Consider the following 24738-nt stretch of genomic DNA (forward strand, 5'->3'; position numbering starts at 1 on the left):
GAATTTGAAGCGCAACTGCTTTGCCGACACAGAAGAGTGCCACGCGACAGCTGCTGAAGCAACTGGAATCATGCAGGCTTGCAGGAGGTGAGCTATAACGCCTCTGTGTGCACATGCGCAAAGTGCACCCACCAAGCCACGCCCACCGAACCAGTGGCAACGATATTTGAATCCCACCATTGATTAACACCAGATAAACAATCAAGCAGAAAACAAATCTCCTTATCAAGGAACAACCAAGGAGAAAACCCTCCCCTATCAATACTGGAGAGTAAGCTACTGGATATAAATGGGAGGCAAACCCATACTCATTAACACCAATGGTGGTAACACATCTTGAGAGCACATCAAGAACTCTACAGTTCAGTCCTGAACTATGTCCTGTATATTTTCTTCTATTGGAATCATTGTTTTCTATTTCACATTAGCCCTTTCTGCCCTTGATATATTTAGAAATCTCAAGGGTAGGAGGAAGATAATTAAAGTCTACTGCTTGAAAATCCAAAGATGTTAAGCATCCATCAACACTACCAGTCATAGATGGCTGATCATTTTGTTTCATTGCCTACTAGAACAGAAGGAGACAAAATAGGACAGGATAGTGACATTTGCAGGCAATGGCACATTTAATTAGCACAAATATAAATACAGAAAATGTGTGCAGTAATATTTAAACAAGATTATGGGCAATTAGAATGACGCTGACATATTAGGCAGAAATCTTGTGTCTGTTTATGCATTGCCAAAGATTAAAGTTTTTGCAATCAAAGGGGCTTTTTTAGTTTCTTATAGTTTGTTGCCTAGCAGCTGCATTCGCTCTCTTGGGATTAAACTTGCATATTCAAAGGTAGTATACTTGACTTACACTTAACTACTTCTAAGATTAAAATTATATTTATCCACCAGTTCCACTGCTTTCACTATGACTCATTCAAAAACAAGAATGTATGATGAAGTGACCAAGCACATTGATTTTAATGTGACAACAGAGCTTATATTAATTTTTTTACCCTGAATCTGTGCTATAGATTGGGGAAAAAATGCCTGTAGAATGACATGGAACAGTCAGAGTTACAACTATGAAACATTAGCAACATGATTTAAACTGTTTGTAGGAAAAATATATGGACATTGCCATTTTGATTTAACATAGTGGTATTTTACTGTATATAATTTGCATGGTAGCTTAGTCCTCATATATTAAAAAATGGCTTTAGGTAAGTTTATGCACCAGCAAATTCTTTCCAAAAGAATAATATTTTACAAAGAGACGAATAAAAGGAAATGAAAAAATATGGTGTATTTTGGGATAACAGCAAGATAAACCTAATTTACTGTATAACTGAAGTTTTACTTAATGTGCCCATATTTTAATAGCTTCTGCAAAATTGTTGATAATGCCCATATATTTCCATCAATATATTCAAGTACTGGTGTCACTGATTTCAATGATAAAATGACAAGCCATTATATATTATCCAGATAATATCAGACATTCTTAATTCTGCTGGTGGTTCATCCTTGATTCCAATAATTAATTTATCTATATGACAAAACCTTACAGAACTTTGCTAAACATTCTTGAATTATAAAAATACTAGGCAAACCATTAACTCTTCTAGGTCTAGTTCAGGCACTGAATCCATTTCACGAGTTGCCCACTCTTAAAGTAAATTTCCAAACTGGTGTGATCAGCCAATGAAGATTTTACATTAGAATAAGCCATGTCAAGACAAACAATATGGCCAAAGCATTGAAATATTTTTAGTGCAATACAAAGCTGAATGCTGAAAGCATTTTTCTGAATTAATAATACATGGCGATGTTGCAGGACAAATATGGAATACTAGGTAGAACTGTATATCCCCTCTTTTCTACTCAATCTTGGCATGGAAAAAATCATTTGATTTATGGATCATACTCAGTCATTGTGGTTTGTGAATTATGATTTATGGGTTAGAGTATGAGTGAACATAAGTAGCTTATTTGACAAATCATGGTTTATTGTAATGTCTGAACCAAAGTGTTTGGTATTCTTTGAACTACAGACATGGCATGGCTTGAATTCAACATCTATTTAAACCATACATGGCTTACCTGGTCCTTTACAAAAGTTTTTTTTGGAGCAGGTCAACTATCTATGTCCATGAAGTCAGCAATAGGTGGAAGCTGTAATAATGTATTTTCAGATTGTCCCTCTGATCAGTATTAATTGTACAAGAGAAACGTTGTGAAAAATAATATAAGGCAATAGGCCATATTTTATTTCTAGCTTTCATTTCATACCACCATCATCATTATACTTTCAGAGACAGATCAGGTTATGAATCTAACTGATAAATATTCATAAAAATGATAATATGGAAACATTTCAAAATTATGACTTCTTTAGATCTCTACAGCATTTATTGAAAAAAAAAAAACATAGTCAGAAACTTCCTTTATCAGAAGGAAATATCAGAAGTGGGATCTGTCAGTCCAACTCCCAAAAAGTTGAACATTCCAAGACAAAACAAGACTAGTTTCTGCTGGTTCCAGAAACTATCTACAAAACTTCCTTCTAATGTAGGAAAAAGTTCAGAAAGAACCAATGGAAGGCCCAAGAGATTATTTTAATGAAACTTTCTATCAAAAAGGGATACAATCCAATTTTAATAATGAACATGACCTTCTTTACAATGTAACTAAAGTTTATATTTGCAATTTGATTGAGAATTCAGAAGCTTAGTAGAAATTATTATTTTCATTGCTCATCTGAAGCAGCATAATGACCTAGTCATTCTGCTTCACGGGAAAAGAACAAACAAGCAAAACAAAAACAAGAAAACTGAGAAAAAACATAATACAAAATGGCATGACAGGACTGGAGACAAGCAATACAAATAATAATTTCCATTAGACTTCTGAGTTCAGTCAAATTCCGACTCATAGAGCTCTGTGTGGAACTGTCCGTGGTCCTGACTCATATTCTCTTGTCTCAGTTGAGTAATTCTTCCAAAATTACTGTAAGCAAGGTCATTAATTATCCAAAGACAGTAGGAAAAAAAAGGAGTGGTTCAGAAGTGGTAAAATTATAGAAAGTCAGGCTCCACATACTAAAGATATCTAAATACTGGTTAAAATAAAAGCATCAGGCTTAAACACATAATTTCTGTTTTGCTCTAATAAGTGAGAAGGAAATCACCCACTACTAAAAAAAAATCAAAATAGAAATGATAGAAATGATCCTCTATCATTATCCTAGGTCTTTATGAAGGGCCCAGAATGAGATGGTTCATCTACCTATAGATCTTTCTATTTCACTTAATTTAACTAACTATGGTATCATATTACTTGTTGGAAGTGGTGTAGGGTTTCCTGCCTAAGCAGGGGGTTGGACTAGAAGACCTCCAAGATCCCTTCCAATTCTTCCATTTCATTCAAATCAATAAATTTATATGCAAGCATTTTAATCCTGATCAACACAACATATTTTACCAGGTCTGTGTCTTCATGAGTAGTACTTGATGGAGTAATTGAGGAGAACAGCAGTAACAGTAAAACCAATGAATATTGAGATTGATGATAAAATAAAGATTTCATTTATTTGTATCACATTTTCACTACATGCCCGAGCTTGTATTTTAGTATTTAATTTACACTTGTTCCCCTTATACAAGTGATGTCAAATCAAGTCTACCAAAGGCTATATATTTTTAGTCTAAAACATTTCAATTGACTTCTGAGGATTTAAGGTGAGGTCTCTAGAAAGATCCAATAATTTTGAATTTTAAATGTGTTTCTAAAACCTATCTGAGCTACATGCAATTCATCTAAGTTAACTTTCTTTTTTCCTTCCTATTTATTTATTTCTAATATATTATTTATAAATAATTAAATGTATACAATTACATATTAAAGAAATTGCTTACAACATTAGCATTATTTGTCCAGACCAGAGGTGGTATTCAGCAGGTTCTGACCAGTTTTGGAGAGAAATTTGGAGTAGTTAAGAGAACTGGCAAATACCACCTCTGACTGGTCCCGCCCCCATCTATTCTCTGCCTCCCGAGTCCCAGCTGATCAGCTGGGTCTTCCTTGGTTGCCCTACACAGGACAATGGAGCTGGAAAGCAGGTTAGTGGATGGGGAAAGAATTGAGATTTTACAGTATCCTTCCCCTGCCATACCCATCAAGCCATGCCCACCAAGCCGTGCCCACAGAACTGGTAGTAAAAAGATTTGAATCCCACCAGATGATCATTTTCATTGCATACCATTTTAATGAAAAAATGAGGTTTACTGAAGAGTGCTCCTATGAATAAGATTCTATAATGATTCTTGATAATAAAATTATCTTTGCTTTCAGTGTCTTTCTGTATCTATCTCTATTTGCTATGGTAAATTCTTGAATGTAAGCAATAGTAGGAAATAACATAAAAAGTCAGAATAAAAACTGCTGAAAGGTGGCAATATAAATATAAATACAAAATGGGCTATATTTGGTCTTTGCTCCCTTGGCTTATGGAATAAGATTAAACAGACATATATACAGTAGTATTGCTTTAATACAATCATTCAATAGTTTTAAGAATTTGCTGAGTAGACAACACAATCTTTGCTTGGGATGAGCAAAAGATTGGGAACTCATTTTAATTTGTGGAAATTATACAACTCCAAACCAATCTGAAGCAATTTAATCAGGAGTACATCTATCCTGAGGAGACATTCTTTAAGGTTGAGGTTTACAGGAGGAAAAAAGGCCATTGAAGGTCTTCCATTAGGAATATTAATTCGCTATTAGGCATTATAAAAATAATGATATTAATAACTATAATAGGGATTAGGGAAGGATTCATTTTCAATGTGGGGTATTTACCACTGTTTTGAAAATCTTTGAATAGCACTAATAAATAAATAATCTAGGTCTAGACTCAGTGGATGGTGATATTTTTAGAAGGTTTATCTGCACCTCATGCACCAAGGACATTATGCTGTTTGTAGATTTTGTGTGTGTATGTGTGTGTATATGTGTATATATACACACACACACACACACATACCTGTAAGCAGATGTATTTTTGTCATGCTTATTTACTTCTTCAGTGTTTGGAGGATCTAAGAGCTTGTAACAATTGTAATGAAGAAATTTGTGGTCTATGAAAGCTTATGGGATAATAAATGCATTGAATAGAACAGAATACTGTTGCATATTTTTGCTGTGAAAAATTAACTTGGCTACTTATCTTCAGATGAGTTTATTTTTATTTATTTGTAAATTTCATATTGATATCTACTCATTCATGGCGACTCAAGGCAATTTACAGGAAATAAGGTGCTGATTTACAGAAGTTGATTCTGTCACATTTATATGGCCATGATAATTTTTAATTCTGTGCCAAAATCTGCATTAGGTAAAGATAAAGGTTTCCCTTGTCTAATCATGTCAAACTCTAAGACATGGTGCTCATCTCCATTTCTTAGCTGAGAGAACCAGCATTGTCTAGAGACACTTATGTGGTCATGGGGCCAGCATGATTATAAGCTGAGGCACATGGAATGCTGTTACCTTCCCACTGAAGTGGTACCTATTTATCTATTTGCATCTTCATGCTTTAGAACTTCAAGGTTGGCAGGAGCTGAGGCACAAATGGGAGTTCACCCCCTTTGCATGGTGCTTGGGTCTTGAACCTGGGGCTGTCAGTTTTCCATGAGTCTCGAGCCAAACTTCTAAAACTTAAAAAGGATTTATTGGGAGTTAACATGCCAGCACTGCCTGAGTGTAGACAACTCTGAGACACATAATTCATTGTCACCCTAGACCCTTGTTCTTCCTCCATCTCTGGATGTATCGTAATTCATATTCTCCAAAGGGACACATCCATAGCCAAGAGTCATCAATCATACTCTCCAGTTAGAATTTTGCACAGCAGAAACTTAGTCATCTAGTTACTATCTTTGAAAACATTTATGAATGCAGTTTCAATTTTGTAAGCTGCTGCACTGCTCCCCCTCCCTTTCTGTTGGCACTCTAAGAAGACCATAGAAATATTTTATAAGTTGACATAAATAACAATTGGTAGAAAATTGCATAGTAATTATTTTATGGCAACAAAATTTTAATTTATGGCTTTTCATTAGTCTTATGCAATTCCCCTTCCTTGATTTCCTTTCTTTTTTTACATACCATGGGATTTAAATGCAATTATTTATAGCAGACAAATGTTTTTAACTAAGTGATGAAAGTCCTTTTAATGTCCCAGATTTACAATTTGCAGGAAAACATTGGAAGCTTATTGCTATCTTCTTGGAAATTCATGTTTTTTTCGCAAAACATGTCTGAAACTCTACTATGGGAAAATGGCATTTGGTATTCAAATTAATTCAATGGAATGGAGAATCAACAGGCCAAAAAAGCATCTTGATCTTTGATTCTTGGACTAATCTGGAAATAATAATGTTAAATTGTAGCAGATTCAGGTCAAATTGAAGTTAACTGGATGATTTGCTCCAACCAATCATTTAATGATGATTTTTTTAAAAAAAGAATTAGATAAATCCAGAGTGTTTTAGGTTGTAAGTAGCTCCTGGTTATGAAATGTATATAGTACTGCAAAAATGAAGGGTGGCACAACTCTTGATCCTAAGTTATTGGGGGAGGGGGTGCAGGGAAGCTATGTGTATTGTCAAATGCATTACTTTTTCAGGGATTCCATTTTAAGAAATCTTTCATCAAATTATCTTTCTTCTATTAAAATGCAAATTAAGCAAGTTCTGTTCCATCCTTAATTACAGTGTAATTATTTTCCCACACTGTTACATACTGTGAAGATGTTAAGCAATCTGCGTTTGTAGAATTCTGTGGATGAAATATGGAAAGAAGGTTTCATTGATATGTATGACACACTGATATCATTATTTTTTTTATTCCAGAGGAAATACATGATTGCTATTTCTAGTAAAACGGAGCTAAACCTAAAATGGATATGAAAGTGTAATTTCCTTGCACTTTGATAAATATATTTCAGATATAGTATTGGCACTACTGATTTTAATTCTATAGTTTATGTCATTCATTGTTGGAAGAAAGGAACTACTCACATTCTGTTGAAGATAAAATCAAATAATCTCTTTTCAGAAATATATAAGTAGTCTTGTGTGCTTACAATCTAAAACAATCTTTTGCACCAATAGTTTAATAATAAAATGATTTTATCCTACATCTTTAACATAGGATACATGACATAACAATAATTTCATGGCAAAGAGAAAGATAATTATCACTACAATGACCTTGAGTAAGAAACAGTAAATCATACATGGATTTGTCATGTTAATTCATTTATTTAAATGATGGATTGGGTATCCTCATGTTATCATCAATTATAATGATATAGAATAATGAATAACAATCATTATTCTGCTCTTTGGGATGAATGAATAAGCAAAGAATCTTATTATGTAGTGTTTTCAACCATTTCACAGACATAGACATAGTATAACAAAAGTCTATCTCCATAGATAATTTATTATATGATTACATCAAAATTTTGAATTAGTTGCCATTTTGTTCTAAACCATTACTTGATTGATGCATGGCTTGTGAATATCCTAAACACAGTAACATTTTCTCTGATGTGATGGTCTCCTTGAAACCATTTATTGGTCTATGGGGTGTGACTTTTGATATGCTCTGTATGCTCATAGATTTCAATCTCTCTCTCTCTCTCTCTCTCTCTCTCTCTGTGTGTGTGTGTATCTATATCTCTATCTATCTATACTCATTACTTTATTGCTACTTTGTTATCACACTAAGGATTGTGATCCAATGGCTTCAGGAATGACATTCTGAAGATTATCAGATTCTATATTGTCCTTAGACCAGGGTTGCCAAACTCACAGTCCGCAGGCCGGATGCATCATGCACTGGCTGCCCCCATGCCTTGTTTAGTGAAGGGAGAAAAAGTCATGATACATCATGTGACGATGCCATGATGACGCGAATTTGACATCCCTGCCTTAGGCAATGAAATCTAGTCTCTTTCCTCCAGTTTCCTAATAACCTCTGGGTTTAGTTGTTTTAAATGTCAGAAAAATCCAATGGAAAATAAACATGGAGGAAGTTGGCAGAGGGAAGACTAATAGCCAGGGGGTATTAATAGAACAAAGGCTGCAATAAATCAATTGTTAGATAATCAACAGGCCAAATATTTGCTGTTCAATTAGATGTGATCTTTCTAAATGCAAGCAATTCAATGACTAAACATGTGCTACCATAGCTAAAAGTATCCTAAAACAGAACATTTTTATTGTTTTAACTTTTATTTCCATTAACTCTTCTTTCACTTCTTTTATTTCTTCCTCTCGATATCCTTTTTCTCCTCCTAGTTTTCACTTTCCCGTGCTCCTATCTTTCTTATTTTTTCTCAGAATCCTGTAGGTCCTTTATATGTTATTTTTCACCCTTGGGAACACAGAGACTTTAAAAACAGAGCAATTACGCTGATCAAATGCTCAGATTTAGTTATGTCAACTTAATTCAAATGCATATTTAAAATGGTTGTCAGAGAACACATAACAAGGAACTTGTAGGAGCCTTATATTAGCCATTCTGATTTCTAGACTCTTTGTGGTCATGTGAAGCTCAGGAGGCATTATTAATAACCAAGTCTAGTCTAAATAACTATCACATTCAATCCTTACGTATCTGATCATTGTACCTTTGGTTATATCAGAAGGAGTTCAGAAAACATTTTTAACTGGCTAACAAACTATGAAACAGTTACAAGCTACTCAGAAAGCAAACACTTCGAGTTCAACACTATAAATAACCACTTTATCTACTAAAGCAGAATCAGGCAATATTCTTCTTGAGAATTTGCAGAGTCAAATTCGGAAAAATCTATGTATCAATTTTAACCTTTTATTCGCTTTCCTTAAACTGCTGAAAAAACCAATGAGCCATTATTAATGGAACTCTTTGCCATTGAAGTTCACCAATGCAATTTAAAGATCCTCTGGAGATTGAAAATATGGAGGTGGGATATGCATGTTACTCTGAAATATTTCTGTAATGCTCTTATGAGATATCATAAAATAAAACTAATTACTCCAGAATTCCACAAGGAGCTATATTTCATTGGTGTGATTGGAAGGAAGGTGTCTGAAAATCATTTTGTCTAACAAAATGTACTTTGAATTTATGCTGAAAATATGAATATTTTACCATGTTTAGTGAAGGGTAGAAAAGCTAAAAATCTTTGGATTCAATTATATTCAGAAGATTTTAATGATTAATATAGAATTGAAGCCAGAAGTATTTCAGAGACTGTGGAAACAGTGCAGAAAAGAGCAACAAAGATGATTAGGAGGCTGGAAGCAAAAATATATGAAGAATGGTTGCTGGAATTGGGTTTCTCTAGCCTAGTGAAGAACTAGTGATGACATGATAGCAGTGTTCCAATATTTGAGGGGCTGCCACAAAGAAGATGGAGTCAACCTATTTTCCAAAGCACTAAATGGCAAGATGAGAAACAATGGATGGAAACTAATCAAGGAAAGAAGCAGCCTAGAACTAACAGTCAGAACAATTAACCAATGGAACTGCTTGCCATCAGAAGTTATGGGTGCTCCATCACTGGAGGCTTTTAAGAAGAAATGGACAGCCACTTGTATGGAATGGTATAATTCAGTTATACCATAGCTCATTTCTCAGGAGACAATAAATTTTGGGTTGTGCAGTGGGTTGGACTAGAAAGGACGACAAAATCCTTTTCAATTCTGTTTTTCTGTTTTGGGATTAATTGACCAACACTTGAAAAAAAAATCATGAAACTTTGTTTTTCCACATGATAACTGCAGTGAGATTGTTATATGCAACGGAAAGACGTGACACTAGCCACAGTGGAGGAATGGAGTTGAAGTGGCTGCACCTTGCTGAGATAGCCAAACTGACTGCTTTGATCAGAGAAAAGATACTAAATAAGTTAAATGCCAGTTGGAAATTCCTTTTGGACTTTTTGTGAGTAATAGGAAAAAAAAGAGCTTATATGGTTTTGATGATTAGAAAAAATAATGCTGTACAGAAAAATTAATGTTATGTTGTAAGTATAGAGGAAGAAGTTAATTTGCATTTATAACTATAACTGCTGTGAAAGAAAATTGGAAGTTATTTTTTTTCTTTTTACGCACTTTTGCCTTTGTTCTTTTTCTTTCTTTCTTTGCTTCTTTCTTTCTTCTATTATAAATATTAATTTCTGTTAGTTTGTATATTTCCTGTTTAAAACTCTAATAAACTGATTATAATTTTTTTTGTCTTCATTTCTGCAACTGAATTTCTCCCATTTTAACAGACCACAGTGGAAGGTAGCATTTAATGTGCAGGTGGTGCTAAAAAAAGATTCCAGGAAAATGGAAACAATGGGTTTTTTTTTCTTTACAAAGATGATGAAAATGAGGCAACAATACTTGAAGGTCAGTGAGGAAATTGTGACTTATCTGGTTATGTCTGCCAATATTTTCACAAGAACAGCAAACTAGGAGCCAAAAAGCCATTTTTAAATAAATGGAGTGATCATTGCCAAGTTTATATTCTTGCATTTGCTGAATCCATTTGAATCATGCCATACATCTCTAACCCAAGTACTCAATTAGCTAATCTTTCCCATATTCACTTTAAGAAATAAGGAAACATTTTCCAGAGGCCATTTTATTACAAGAAATTTGAATGCTTGTAATTGCATGGGAACAGCTATTAGCATCCATTATTTTCTTGTAATATCAATGTTCATGTGTGGAAAACTTCACTATCTTAAGACAGATGAAATCTTTAGTTTCAGTTTCCTTCCCAAGTGACTATTATTTATATCTTAAGGTCTTTCCATCTAATTTAAAAGAGACATGCAAATTTGTGTTTTCTTTCTTTCTTTCTTTCTTTCTTTCTTTCTTTCTTTCTTTCTTTCTTTCTTTCTTTCTTTCTTTCTTTCTTTCTTTCTTTCTTTCTTTCTTTCTATAGACTTTTTGGCTTGCAACCCACAAGCTATATCCTTTCCTTATGATGAGGAAAGTTGATGATCAACTGTCATCTTTTTCACCATTAATGGCAGTTAAATGGGCAAAGGTTAAATTCTGTTCTCTTTCCATTTTATTCAAAGGCTCTTCTTCCTAGTCCAGCTGATTTGTACTAAACAAAAATCACACCTGGTGTATCTCTCACTCTACACCTACTCTGATCTCACAAATTGTAATGCTCAGTTGGTTTCCTCTCATCAGTCCCTATTCAGTTTTCCCCCCACAAAATGCTAGTTTATTACATGTACACTGAAAGTTTCTGCACTGGAGACAAATTCCTTTTGTGTCTAATCACATTTGGCCAAAAAAATCCTGTCCTGTTCTTTCCTGTCCTGTTCTTTCCTTTCCTTTCCTTTCCTTTCCTTTCCTTTCCTTTCCTTTCCTTTCCTTTCCTTTCCTATCCTTTCTTATCCTATCCTATTGTATCCTGTCCTGTCCTGTTCTATCTTATCCTTCTTCTTTTGTCCATTTTAATTTCATTTAGTAAGCATCATATGTTTGCCAACAGAGATCCAGAACAAATGGCTGCTTCTGCTGTAGATTATTATTTTATTGTGCCATAAATGAAAACAGGTACAGAACCAGATTTCACAGGAAATGCTAAAAATAGTATTTTTTAAAGGTAAAAAAGATAACTCCCTTGCCTCGCCCTTGATAATTTCACTTTGAAATTGTCTTTGTCAAACCTTCTGTCTCTCACCTTTTAATCTCACTACTTTATCATTTTCATAACACTGTCTTCTCAGAACTCAACACTTAGTAGACTATATTTGATAGAACCTGTAAAAATATATGAAAATATTTATGCAATATTTGTTTTGCGAGAAGCTACTGCTTCTCTTTGTTCTACCCTAAGGATTGGATAAAAAATATTCTGATATGGAGCGAATAGACATAGTTGGAGCCAGGAAACTGAAATGTATGATTTATAAGCTTAATGCAAGTAGAGGTTGAGAGTAAAAATTGAACACTGTCCTAAAGGTAGGCTTGTTCTGGTGGTTTGTAATTTGGTCTGTCTGATAGGCCTAATTTGTGAAATCTGCACAGGTGCTTTCTGGAAGCAACAATTAATTAAGGGTAAGATCCAGCTGCCTGAAATTTTTGAGCAGCAGAACTGAACTTCTTCTTGAATTTATACCTTTTTAGAACTGGCATTACAAAAATAATCTCACTGGGCATCTGTTCCCACATAAGCCCATTCCAGGTACAATTCAAGGTGTTGGTTCTAAACTCTAAAGCCTTTCATGGCATGGGTTCAGGACATCTAAGGATAATCCCCAGTTGGATTGCCCTCCCAGGCTAGCAGAAGAGGATACTGCAGACACCGTCAGTCAATGAATTCTGACTTGCAGGATCCAGGAGAAGATTCCTGCCCTTTGGAACATCATGGCCCCCAAGGTGACATCCGTGCTCACTCTTCTGATCCTCTTAAGAGTTTAAAGACCTGGCTTTGCCAGTTGGCCTGGAGCCCTAATGAGATGCATCATTCTGGAGATAACTATCAGATTGAAAGAAAAATCCCACCTCTCCCTGTGTGCATCTTGCTCTCTTCCTGCCCATCTTTTAATTGTAATTTATTATTGTTGTTGTTATTTATTGTTTTAATGTTTACTGGCTTTTAATTTTGTAAGCTGTCCAGAGATAGGCGAGATAGGTGGTATACAAGGTAAACAAACAAATAAGATTCATCCCTTCCTGGTATTGTTCTACATTAACCTACTCCGGTGAATAAACAGAGAAGAGATGTGTGTTTCTATTGATTAAAGACACTAGTTTTTACTATAATTTTCTGGTATTATCCCCAATAAATCCTGTAGTTCAATCTTGACTCAGCTTCCACCCTTTCGAGGTTGGTAAAATGAGGACCTTGATGGCTGGGGGCAATATGTTGACACAGTAAACCACCCAGAGAGTGATGTAAAGTACTATATAGAACAGATACAGAATAAGAGTTGGAAGCGATCTTGGAGGTCTTCTAATCTAACCCTCTGTGCAAGCAGGATACTCTATACCATTTTTGATAAACGGTATAGTCCTTCTTAAAAGCTTCATGTGTTGGAACATACAACTTTTGAAAGCAAGCTGTTCCATGAGTTGATTGTTCTTTACTGTTGGGGAATTTATCCTAGGTTGCTTCTCTCTTAGTTCAGTTTTCAGCTTCTGGTCTTGCCTTCTAGTGCTTTGGAAAATAGGTTGACCTCTTCTTTATGGCAGCCCCTAAAATACTGAAATATTGCTATCATTGATTTATCCTAGCTCTTCTTTTCAGCAGATGAGACATAGCCAATTCAATATACTAGGAAGCAGTACATATGTCTAAGTGCTATTGCTATTGCTATCCAATGTAAAAAAGTTATAGTCAAATTCATAAAAATAAGAAAAATAACCTGTCCATGAAACCTCTAAAATTTAGACTTACTCCGTAAGAAAGTACTAACCCAGAAGGAAGGAAGATGGCAAACTGTCTACCCATTAGAAAACAGCTAAATTTCATTTCTACTGTTCTAGGTACCTAGAGGATAAGTAAGAATATAAGCAGGAAGAAGAGGTAAAGTAGTATCAGTTGGATCAGGTTTAAGGCTTTTTTTCCCCCTAACCATACATTTAACTATTAAAGCAAACTATAAGATTAATTGACTACACTTACTTATGTTAAAAATTCAAGCAAAAAGAAAACAAGGAATTCCTCATTGAATTATTTTTCCTTTGTCTTGGGAAGCAAAATTCAATTGTCTAAACTACCTTTCTTAATTTACCTCTGTCAATATATATTTCTTAACACCCAGCAAGTAATGATTAATAACGTTATCTTGTGAAACAACTCCTCTGGGTTTTTTCTAAGCTAAGTAATCAGAAAAGCTCCAGAAATGACTTTGAGTTTCATGTGTAATTAATTATTATTAGACAGTGAAAGTCACATCTTGTTATGATGACTATACAAAGTATAAACTGATTTGTTTTGGTACCAGAAAAACAGCTTAACTAAGAGGTTCCTAATTTACCTTTTATTGAAATGACTCAATTGGGGATATGGATGTAAATCATAGAACCCAAATTAATATCCTTTTACATAGTTTATGATGCACAAATGTCATAGAATTAACTAACAATGTTTAAGTTCTAAAACCAAGCAAAATAGATTTTTTGCAAGCAAGATCAATTATCTATATATAACATGTACACAAATGCATAAGATTTATTATGCCATCTATATTGTAGTGAATCTAAACTGAATATTATATAATGGATCTCCACATTAGACAAAATATAAAATTGAAATAATAATTATATTCTTCTTTATGTACTCATGTAACAGCAATAGCACTCACTTATATATTGTTTCACAGTGCTTTTATAGCCCTCTCTAGCGGTTTACAGAGTCAGCCTATTGTCCCCAACAATAATCTGGGTCCTCATTTTACCTACCTTGGAAGGATGGAAGGCTGAGTCAACCTTGAGCCTGGTAGATTTGAACTGCCAAATTGCAGTCAGCCAGCAGTCAGCAGAAGTAGCCTGTACTCTAACCACTGCACCACCGTGGCTCATAAAAAAGGTATACATTGATTTGTTTTATCAGAAAAACCCTTTTTTCTCTTAAAAATATCATGACACACTAGACAGCCCAACAACTGTTTATATTGTTTCTTCAAAACATTTATGTAGTTGCCCATCTTACAATAAACTCTAGGAAGGTCCCAACTGTTGAATGGTATAAGAAATTATGGGATATTCCTTTAATAAAGCAATATTGTTGAGAGGTTATTTTAGGAAATAAGTTGATAATTTACTGGGGATATATTCACCAGAGATTTGTACAAAGATTTATTCCAGATCCATTAGCATCTACAAGACCAGCAACTTGTAAGACTTAGGCCACACACATTGAGCAGAACTTAAGTGCAAATAACTTTCTTCCACATGCCCATTTTAACAGGCTGAGAGTTTCATTTCATACCTGTGTAAATGTTAATGCAATGAACTGGTCTGGATTCAATTTCTTCCTTCTGTCATTGTTTGACCTAGCTCTCATACTTCTCTGCCATGTTTCTCTTTTTTTAGCCTTGTCACCTATGCCCTCTGCAGGAGTGCCATCTAAACTTATAATTAGATGGTATTTCTTGAGCTCAACCAGCTCCCATCTCATATTCTTCTTCCTATAACTCTTTTTTCTTGGAACTTTTTCACCTATATCATTTTCTAATGGAGAAGGATTTAAAGTCCTTGGTTGCTGACTGCGCTGGTTGCTGGTTTGAGCTTCTTTGGCGACGGACTGAAATCCATGATCGTGCATGGTTTTGATCCGTGCTCGCTGCTGGAGCACCCCAAGCCAGCTGAATTCGGGGCTAAGCTATCTCGTAGAGGTGGTGAAGATGAGGGAGACCACCAGCAGGGTTGAGGAGAGCCACATCTCTCCTCCTCAGCTGGCCATTACTCCCTTTCCTGAAGGCGGTTGCAGCAGTGGTCAGAAATGGCCACCTCAAAGAAGAACTCGACCAGAAAAGAATGTGCAGGAGGAAGATAAGAAGAGAAAGTTTTGGTTGACCAGGTTAAACTGAAAAAGCAACAACGTAAGGTACCCTGGAATTTGAACTATAAAAAATAACATTGTTCCAAAGAAGATTTTGAAGCAGTGAAGGAGAGAGGGAAGGGAAAGGATTTGGCTTTTTTCCCCTCCCTTCCTTATACTGACAGCTAAGAGATTTAAGTGAGAAATTGACAAAAATCCACTTTGACATCAATAGGCATTTAAGCTGAAAATAAAATGTCAAAGGGATAATAAAGACTTTTGGATACTCAAAAACCTTTAAAAGCAGGAAAGGAGAGAAAAGGAAAGAATAAAAGGGTGGGATCTGGAAAAATGGAGAAGACTGCCTGGAACTAAAAGGAACTTAGAGTGAAACCTTAACAAGATTCCTAAAAGATACATTCTAACTGAATCAAAATAATAGAACCCCAGGAAGAGAAAGTGGAAAAAAGAAGCAAGAAGAAACAGCTTTGGATTATTTGGATTACTTGGTGATTTTTGGATTTTTGGCTATTGGATTTAAATGACTAAAATCAATCGGGTGGTTATTTAAAAATGTTTAAAATGGCATCAATTTTAGAAGAACTGAAAATGGAACTTAAAAAACAGAAAGAAGATGCACAAGAAGGAAGAGGTTCTTTTGGCTTCGTATTTCTGTTTTTAGAAATGGAGATCTGGAACTATGAGAAACAACAAGAAACGCTTGTAGAACAAGAAGGTTGGGACAAAGAAGAAGCCTTCTTTAATGATCAAATAATTTTATGTGGGGAAAAAAAGGAAAGTGGGGAAAGGGAGTGAAAAGTTTAAGATTTGAAAAAACAACAAAAAAAAAAGAATAGTTTGAAAAATAATTACAATATTAGGAAGCAACTGAAGAGAGGACCACAGATGAGAGAATTAGAAGTAGAGAGACAAGGGGGCAAAAAGGGGAGGGAGAAGAAGAGGGGGTAAGATGGAAACCTGGTTATGGCCAGCCTAAGGAAACTCTGAGAGGGCAACTTTATGGCATGATAACAGGTAACAATCTGGGAACTCCAGACATAATAGAATATGATGTTATCATCTGCTAATAAGCTATTATGTATTTGAAAAAAAGCCAAATTACTGTCACTTCTCATTTGGGTTGAAGCCTTAAGGCTAGAAGCAGGTTCCCCGTCCAAGCCTTTTTCTTGAATCATGTATTCTGTGAGAAGGTGGAATAATAAAATTTCTGGGATACTTGCAAGATTAATTCACACTCAGTATATCTGAAGCCTTTCTTCTGATGATTACACAACTTTAAGCCAGTCACCCTCTCTCAATCTAAATACACCATAAGGCTACACCATTTGTTGTGAGGATAAAATTAGATTGTGTTAATGTTTCAGAGGAAAGACATATGCATTCCCTGTTGGGTATTGCTGTTTAGTATTAACTATTTTTAATGGCATTATTCAAGGAGCATTATTTAAAGACATTTTTCTTATTTCTTTTCCTTTATCACTTTTATGAATAATATATTCTGTTGATAATGTCTAGCCAACAAACTGGAACCAACACTGCCTCTTACAGAAGGGAAAACTTCAAATGTTGAAAGGAGATGGACGTTTACCACTTTCCCCCAATTTGTGGGTCTTTGGAGAAGTCAATATTGTGTTATATTCTGCTTTAAGAACTTATGGACAGACTCTTTTTTTCTAGATGAGCAAAAGTTTGGAATAGAATCATTATTCCATGATTCTATTGTAATATCCCTTTAACACTAAATAAAGTATTTTTGATTACTTTTTAAAAAAATTCTCTTTTAACGGTGTTTGAGTTTTTATGGTTTTTTAATTCTTTATATTGACTTCCCAAGGGACCATGATTTTACTGATAACATATTGTGTTGGGCCTTGACCTGATTGCATGGACTTTGTTATAGTGTATCCATTCTTGCCTGAGGTCATCTGAATGGTGCATTTTTCATTATGACGCAAAGATGATTGTCATATGCACATGTAATATGCATGCATCCACTTCTGCAGTCAGAAATAGATGCATGTTATTTACTTTCATCTCCTCTTCTTTAAATGTTCAATGACAAAGTGTTCACAAATATTTAAAATACATTAAACCACATTGGCTATCTATCCTTAAAATAACAGGCTTCTTCTTTTTCTTTTTTCATAGTAAAATCTTTTTGCCAATTCAGTATCATTGTATTCACTGAGTTGCCATGGACACCATGACTGAAGGTCATCTGAAGCAAGTGGGACAAGAGAAAAGAGGTGAAAACACTCAACACAATGCGAAATGGGACATAGCTGGTATTGTAAATAATAGTCAGCTTGCTACATTTTAATAATGGGAGCAGTTTGTTTGCCTCGGCTTTGTAGTTTCATGAAGCATAAATCCAATAGATCTTGTGAATGGCACAAATTAATGGCACATTCAATGACTGAAACAAAGGACAACATGTTGGTTCCTAGCTGCATCCAGACAGCTAAAGGAAGGAAGAAAAAGCTAATTAATACATAGGAAATGAGAAAAGGCTCATTCCAGAGAGCAGAATGTACCCTGTCGAAGACCGTTAATATAAGATAAGAGGTGATTTCTTTGATTATCACCTAATTGTCTCCATATATTGTTTTTGAATATTTCCCCTCACTGAAATACCATCTTTGGAAACACAATATCTTTCTCTCTCACGCTATATACACAAAACTTCCTTACAAAGAGCCAAGCAGGGGTGGAATTCTACCGGTTCAGCAAGGTTTGAGCGAACTGGTAGCTCTGACGATCAGCTATCGGGCCCCCTGCCCACCCCGGCTCTATTCTGACATTTATTTCCTGGTTTTCAAGCTCAGCCACTTCGTGTGACACAGCAGATTGCCATGCATTAGCTATTTAACACACAGGGAGATTGCAGGATTGCAGGAGAAGGTCAGTAGCAAACCCTCTGAGCACACGCGAAATGGGGGCTTCCTGAACCAGTTGTTACACTGGTGGAATCACACCCCTGGAGCCAAGTCATTATTATACCATCGTCTTCCTGAATGGAACAAAATGTTGCTGGGACGTATAGAACGTAGAAAAATATGAAATAATGTCTTGGTGCCTCCAGGAGTGTATTAATAGATTAACAAGTGGAGCCTTTTTATAGAAAATGTATTTCCTGTGAAAATGAGGAAGTTGAACTTCAAAGGTGTTTTTTTGAAATTTTAGAGGTTAAAAAAAAACAGATCGGTCAGCCATTATCATGAGAAGAAGCAGATCTTCTGTAATCCTTCGCCAATCAGATGAATGAGACCTTCATCCTATCCTGATGATAAACATTTTTTTTTTTTTTTGGAATATACTTAAAGCAAAGCCGCTCCAGTGCTTACATGTTCCATTGACTTCTATTCTGGGCACACTATGAAGCTCATAGAATTCCTGCTATTTTGTTTAATTTAACAAGATGAAAGGGGACAAAAGTATGCCAGCTAATCCTGTTTTCAACTTTGCTCAAAACTCTGGTAAATAAATAGTGGTGTCACTTAGCCATTGCACAACAAAATAGAAGCTAATTTTCTACTGGCCCTATGCTTTGCTCTGGCAATGTCTAGAAGCATGATCTTTGTATGAGACACATGATTGACACTCTACAGTAAAATTGGCATCCCAGAAATTTAGATATCTATTCAGAAAAGACCCATATGATTCACCTGCCTACCTTTCTTTATGCTCCTCTCCCAAACTTTTTATTTTAAAAAAACATATAAATAATATGTTTACAATATAATATTAACTCTCAAAATTCCTTACCATTCTGATATTGGACAAGCTGTCTGGAATTCCAAAGAGCAGGACTTTACAACTTGATTGGAGGCAGGGAACAAGTTATTCTAATTTACATCACAGAAAATTAGCACATAGTGCCTTCTGCTGGCCATTGGCGGATGGGAACTGGAAGAAAAAAATGACTTTTTTCAGTCTCAAAAAGTGATTTCCTTATAAGTATCCCTTGGAGAAATGTACTACTAAGACCAAGAAGTTCTACATTAATTAGTCTTCACAGAAATGCCATCCATTGCCCCAACTGATGGCTGCTAAATGTTTATGACATTGCCTCACTGCTGCTATTTGAAAATCCTAAAATGAACAACTTAAGTTCATAATGTTTCTCCCCAAATGGGCAGAGCTTATCATTTCATTAAGCGATTTCACTAGTGGTATAGAGAAATCATGCTAGAGAAATCCTATTAATCCTGGCTAAAGGCAATGATAGCTGGGGAATTCTGACAACAACAGTCCCAATAGACTTAGAGTTCCACCAAACTAGTGGTAAGAGACATACCCGTCTCCGTCCTCAAATAACACTGGACATAACATCTAGCCAAGCTTGACTGGTCTTGGAACTTGAAAGAGTGACCCAAGGCCCAAGGTCCACCTAACTTGCATTCTGCCTGAGGCAGATTCAGTCCCCTTTTTTTTTAGTCTTTAACTACTGTACTACATTGGATCTTCCCACTCCACTAGGGATTTTTTTTCTCCTTTTAAACACACTGTAATCCCTTGCATTGAGATGGAGTTGGGGTGATGCCCATACAGGGGTCACAGATTTTCCTTTTGTACCCAGAAAGAGAAATATCTGTCACTACCTAGGATCGAACTTACAGCCTCCTGATTGTGAGGCGAGAAGTACAGCTCCAGGTCACTTTTCCATTCCTCTGGGATTAAGGGGGTCTTGATCTTGCCAAAATAAAAAGCCATTGAATCCAACTGTTTGTTTAAGCCAAGGCGCCTCTGATAGACAGCCAAACCTCTCTTAGTAGAATTTTAGAATTAGAATTATTTTATTGGCCAAGTGTGATTGGACACACAAGGAATTTGTCTTGATGCAAATGCTTTCAATATACATAAAAGAAAAAATACATCTGTCAAGAGTCAAGAATCATAAGATAGAAAACTTAATAATAGTCATAGGGTACAATAAGCAATCAAATCATACTAGGAAACAGTTGTTCTGACCCAACCAGGTTCCCAAAGAGCAAACACAGACAAAGACAGAAGCCCCCACCTTTTAAGGTTTAATAACCAATTCTGTTCTGAAGGCTGCTTTCCACTAATTAGCTCCGACAAGAAAGTGCCTTGCCAAGTTGTTTGTCAAGACTGCCAAAAACCCAGAAATAAGAACTAATTTACAAAATTCTCCAAACACGAACTAAGATGTCCGCCAGTTAAGTTTAAGAGCTTCTTTGCTGTCTGCAAAGAATGTCCAATTCACAGCTGGCTTTTATCCTCTTGAGGGAGGGGCCATTACCTTGTAGCCTTACTCCTGAATCGCTTGTGCTTCTGTAATTGTTCTTTCCACCGAGTAATCCTTCAAGCATGTGCACTTGGCACAGGCTCCTCGGGAACCTCCTCGTCACTGCTGCCAGTCCCCACAATCTTTGAAGGCAGCAGTCCACTCCCTGATGGTCCTTGCCCCTCATCAGAATCATTGCTCTTCACAGCCATCTGCACCTGCTGCCGGCTAACCACAACAACAGTCCATATAAATCACAAGAATACAAGCAATAAAGTTACAGTCATACAGTCACAAGTGGGAGGCAATGGGTGATAAGGAGTGATGAAAAGGTTAATAGTAATAGTAGTGCAGACTTTGTAAATAGTTGGACAATGTTGAAGGAATTATTTGTTTAGCAGAATGATGGCATTCGGGGAAAAACTGTTCTTGTGTCTAGTTGTTTTGGTGTGCAGTGCTCTATAGCATTGTTTTGAGGGAAGGAGTTGAAACAGTTTATGTCCGGAATGTGAGGGGTCTGTAAATATTTTCACAGCTCTCTTTTTGACTCATGCAGTATACAGGTCCTCAATTGAAGGCAGGTGGGTAGTAATTGTTTTTTCTGCAGTCCATTAGAGAGCATTTCACAGAGGCAGCTGTCGTGGGCAACATCTTAAGGGAACATTAAGTTTCTCGTAACATTCCACTGGAGTTTGCCTTTCTGCAACTTGTGTTTATTATTCCATATTTTGCTGGTGCAAAATAATTGAAAATCTAGAAATCCATTCATATCTTAAGCTTCTTTCTTAAACATTGCTAAAGGGTAATAAAATTGCTTTGCTTGTTTTGAAAGGACTTTTTTAATGTAAGAGAGGAAAGAGTCAAAGAACAGTTCACTATGAACCACCAAACAGTTAAATAGGGCCTATTTATTTATTTCTAATAAATTATTTACAAATAAATAAATGTATACAATTACATATTAAAGAAATTGCTTACAAAATTAGCATTATTTTTCCAGACATACCATTTTAATGAAAAAAGTGAGGTTTCTAGAGGGAGCTTCTATGAATAAGATTCTATAATGATGCTTGATAATAAAGTTTTTACTTTCAATGTCTTTCTTCATCTGTCTGTATTTGCTATTGTAAATTCCTGAATGCAAGCAATAGTAGGAAATAATACAAAAAGTTAGAATAAAAACTGCTGAAATGTGGCAATATAAATGTAAATGCAAAATGGACTATATTTGGTCTTTGCTCCTTTGGATTATGGAATAAGATTAAACAGATATATTTAAACATATATACATACAGTAGTATTGCTTTGATATATTTGATAGTTTTAACAATTCGCTGAGTAGACAACAAAATCTTTGCTTGGGATGATCAGGGATGATTTGAAAATAAAAGACTACTTTTTCCCCATTTCTAGGAATGAGAAGCTTGTGTTTATGTCTTTAATCTCTTTCCCTTTCCCTCGCTCCCTCCCTTCCTTCCTTCCTTCCTTCCTTCCTTCCTCTTTTCCTCCCCCCTCCCCCTTTTTGACTTGAAAAGTCCATTTTCCTTCCTCTCTTTCCCAGGAATAGATGAATCACTCTTGAAATTAAGCCAAAAGCCTTGAATTACCTAGCTATGCCTTAAGCCCATCTTCTGCAATGCCACATGCTGTCTTCCCCGACTCTTTCCTCACACCTTCGTTTCAGTATAAAAGCAATCTGCAATCTGCAATACTGTTGAGGGATTGAGGATGTTTGTCACCATCACTTCAGTTTACTCCAGGGATATGATAACCTGGCAGCCTTACCAGCAGAAGACACAGTTCTATTCCTTCCTGGAGTATGATTGCAATGCTATGAAGTAGTAATAGTAATAATAATTTATTTTCTTTTGTCTTTTTTCTTCTTCTGTTTTCTTATTGATTTTATTTTCAAACTCAGAAATGTCAAAGATAATTCCAGCTGGAGGTGCCTGATGATGTTCCTTTCATTCTGTGTCTGAAATTAATAAATATGATGGATGTCTTTTTCTTTATCATGTTGCTTAAAATAATAATGAATGGGGTGAAAAAATACAGTGTTTCCCATCAGAAGAACTGCTTGCTATTCAAGTACAAAAAATATATGCGACAAAGCATTTTTATTTCTCAGAAGACTGCTAGATACACCTTGTACTGGATTGTTTAATAGCTTGAAAGAAATTAAATACCCTATAACATTTAGCAGGCACAAATTTTATGTTAAAGTCCTGCACTTAGATTGAGCAAAGGGCTTTGAAGACTTGATGGCAGCACGATCCTTGAGGGAACATCTTTCAACGGCTTCTGACCCAGTGGTGGGATTCAAAAATTTTACTACTTGTTCTGTGGGCATGGCTTGGTGTGTGGGGGGTAGCTTGGTGGGCGTGGCAGGGGAAAGATACTATAAAATCTCCATTCCCTACGCAGTCCTGGGGTAAGGTTACTGCAAAATCCCCATTCTCTCCCCACCCCACTAAACTGCTTTCCAGCTCTGTTCTCCTGTACAGGGAAACAAAAGAAGACCCAGCTGATCAGCTGGGACTCGGGAGGCAGAGAATAGATGGGGGGCGGAGCCAGTCAGAGGTGGTATTTGCCGGTTCTCTGAACTACTCAAAATTTCTGCTACCGGTTCTCCAGAACTGGTCAGAACCTGCTGAATACCATCTTTGCCCTAAAGCAGGGGTGTCCAACCTTGGCAACTTTAAGACTTGTGGACTTCAACTCCCAGAGTTCCTCAGCCAGCTCAGCCACCCCTGCCCTAAAGGATTTCCCCATTTACAAAATGGCTCCCAAGCTAAACGGAGCTAGTCCCAAGGCATCTATTTTCTGGAAGACACGTTTTCTGCCAGGATGTGTTTTTCTTTTTTGTTTCTTTTTCTGTCCCTGCTTACATTTGTTCTTTTCTTAAGAACAACCATACATCATTTCCATTTTCTAAAAAAAAAGTATATTTCATAAAGGGCCCAGGAATATCCTTGTAAATAGGATGATGCCAAAAGTTGATTTTTATTTTATTGCATACCAACTTCCTATTTAATCATTATTATAAAAAGTTTTTTTTTAAAAAAAAGAAATTCCACAGAGAGCACGGGGTGCCAAAGGAAGTGTCTGCATGACTTGGCACACTAAATCACACCATTATTTTATATACAAGAAAAGACAGTGTCTTTTTTCTCATATTTTTATTAAGCACTTTTTATTCTCACACTTCCTTTGAGAAGTTAATATTTATTTCTCCTGAGACTGATAAAGATAACCAACAGCTTGGCATTTGCTGGAAAAGCCAGCAAGTGGCAGTATGAGCAGGCAGAGATCTGAATCCTTGGAGAATTGCTTTTCTAAGGGTGTAAAGACTGTCAGTTTAAATGCATCTGCAGCTAATCTATTTTTTCCCCCTCACAACATATGTTGTCCTTTGGCAGCTTAAAACAAAAGAAGTTGCACAGTACCCTTCAAATGCCCTAAATGCATTTTCACGTTCTCCAGTAGAAGATTATAATGCAATTGTACAATAAAAATAAAGAAGGAATAGGAAGGAAAGGAAGGTAGCCAGCCACATAAATGCCTCTTTGACATTTGCAGGGGATTCTGTGACTGCCCTATTCAAGTATCAAAACAATACTAAGAAGTTCAACCTGTGCAAATGTTTTCTCTGTGCAAACTTTATTTTACATCCCCCCCTCCTTTCATGTAAATCATATATGTGCGTGATGGTGTTATTCATTCAGTCATGTCTGACTTTTGGCGATTATATGGTGTAAATCTCTCCATACCTTCTTATACTACTTATTTGAGCTGTTCTATGCTCTGGATGTATGCCTTCCACATGTCAAGAGCAGAGTACAGGGAGGAAGGGAACACTCACTCTGAGCCAATTTTCCAGTGAAGTTTATTTCTTGTAGTCATTTGAAGTGGGG

General features: G+C 35.9%; 1 long non-coding RNA gene across 3 annotated transcripts in view; it reads right to left on the reverse strand.

Annotated features, from left to right (window-relative positions):
• LOC148130954 (uncharacterized) overlaps positions 1-23517 on the reverse strand; it is a 35330-nt gene extending 11813 nt beyond the window's left edge. The window contains exons 1-6 of one of the 3 annotated variants that reach the window (XR_015749503.1): positions 22610-23517; positions 21831-21958; positions 20840-21052; positions 19342-19482; positions 17890-18037; positions 17445-17794 (exon numbers count right to left, since the gene is read on the reverse strand). This is a non-coding gene — a long non-coding RNA (uncharacterized LOC148130954). Of the gene's footprint in view, positions 1-17444; positions 18038-19341; positions 19483-20839; positions 21053-21830; positions 21959-22609 lie in introns of those variants that run through there. The other 2 variants (XR_015749504.1, XR_015749502.1) reach the window with 2 other exon arrangements.
• Positions 23518-24738: the final 1221 nt, after the last annotated feature.

Source organism: Notechis scutatus, chromosome 4, assembly GCF_049901735.1.
Source record: "Notechis scutatus isolate UNSWTSFEM ecotype Mainland chromosome 4, rNotScu1.2, whole genome shotgun sequence".
In the NCBI taxonomy this organism is placed as follows: Eukaryota; Metazoa; Chordata; class Lepidosauria; order Squamata; family Elapidae; genus Notechis; species Notechis scutatus.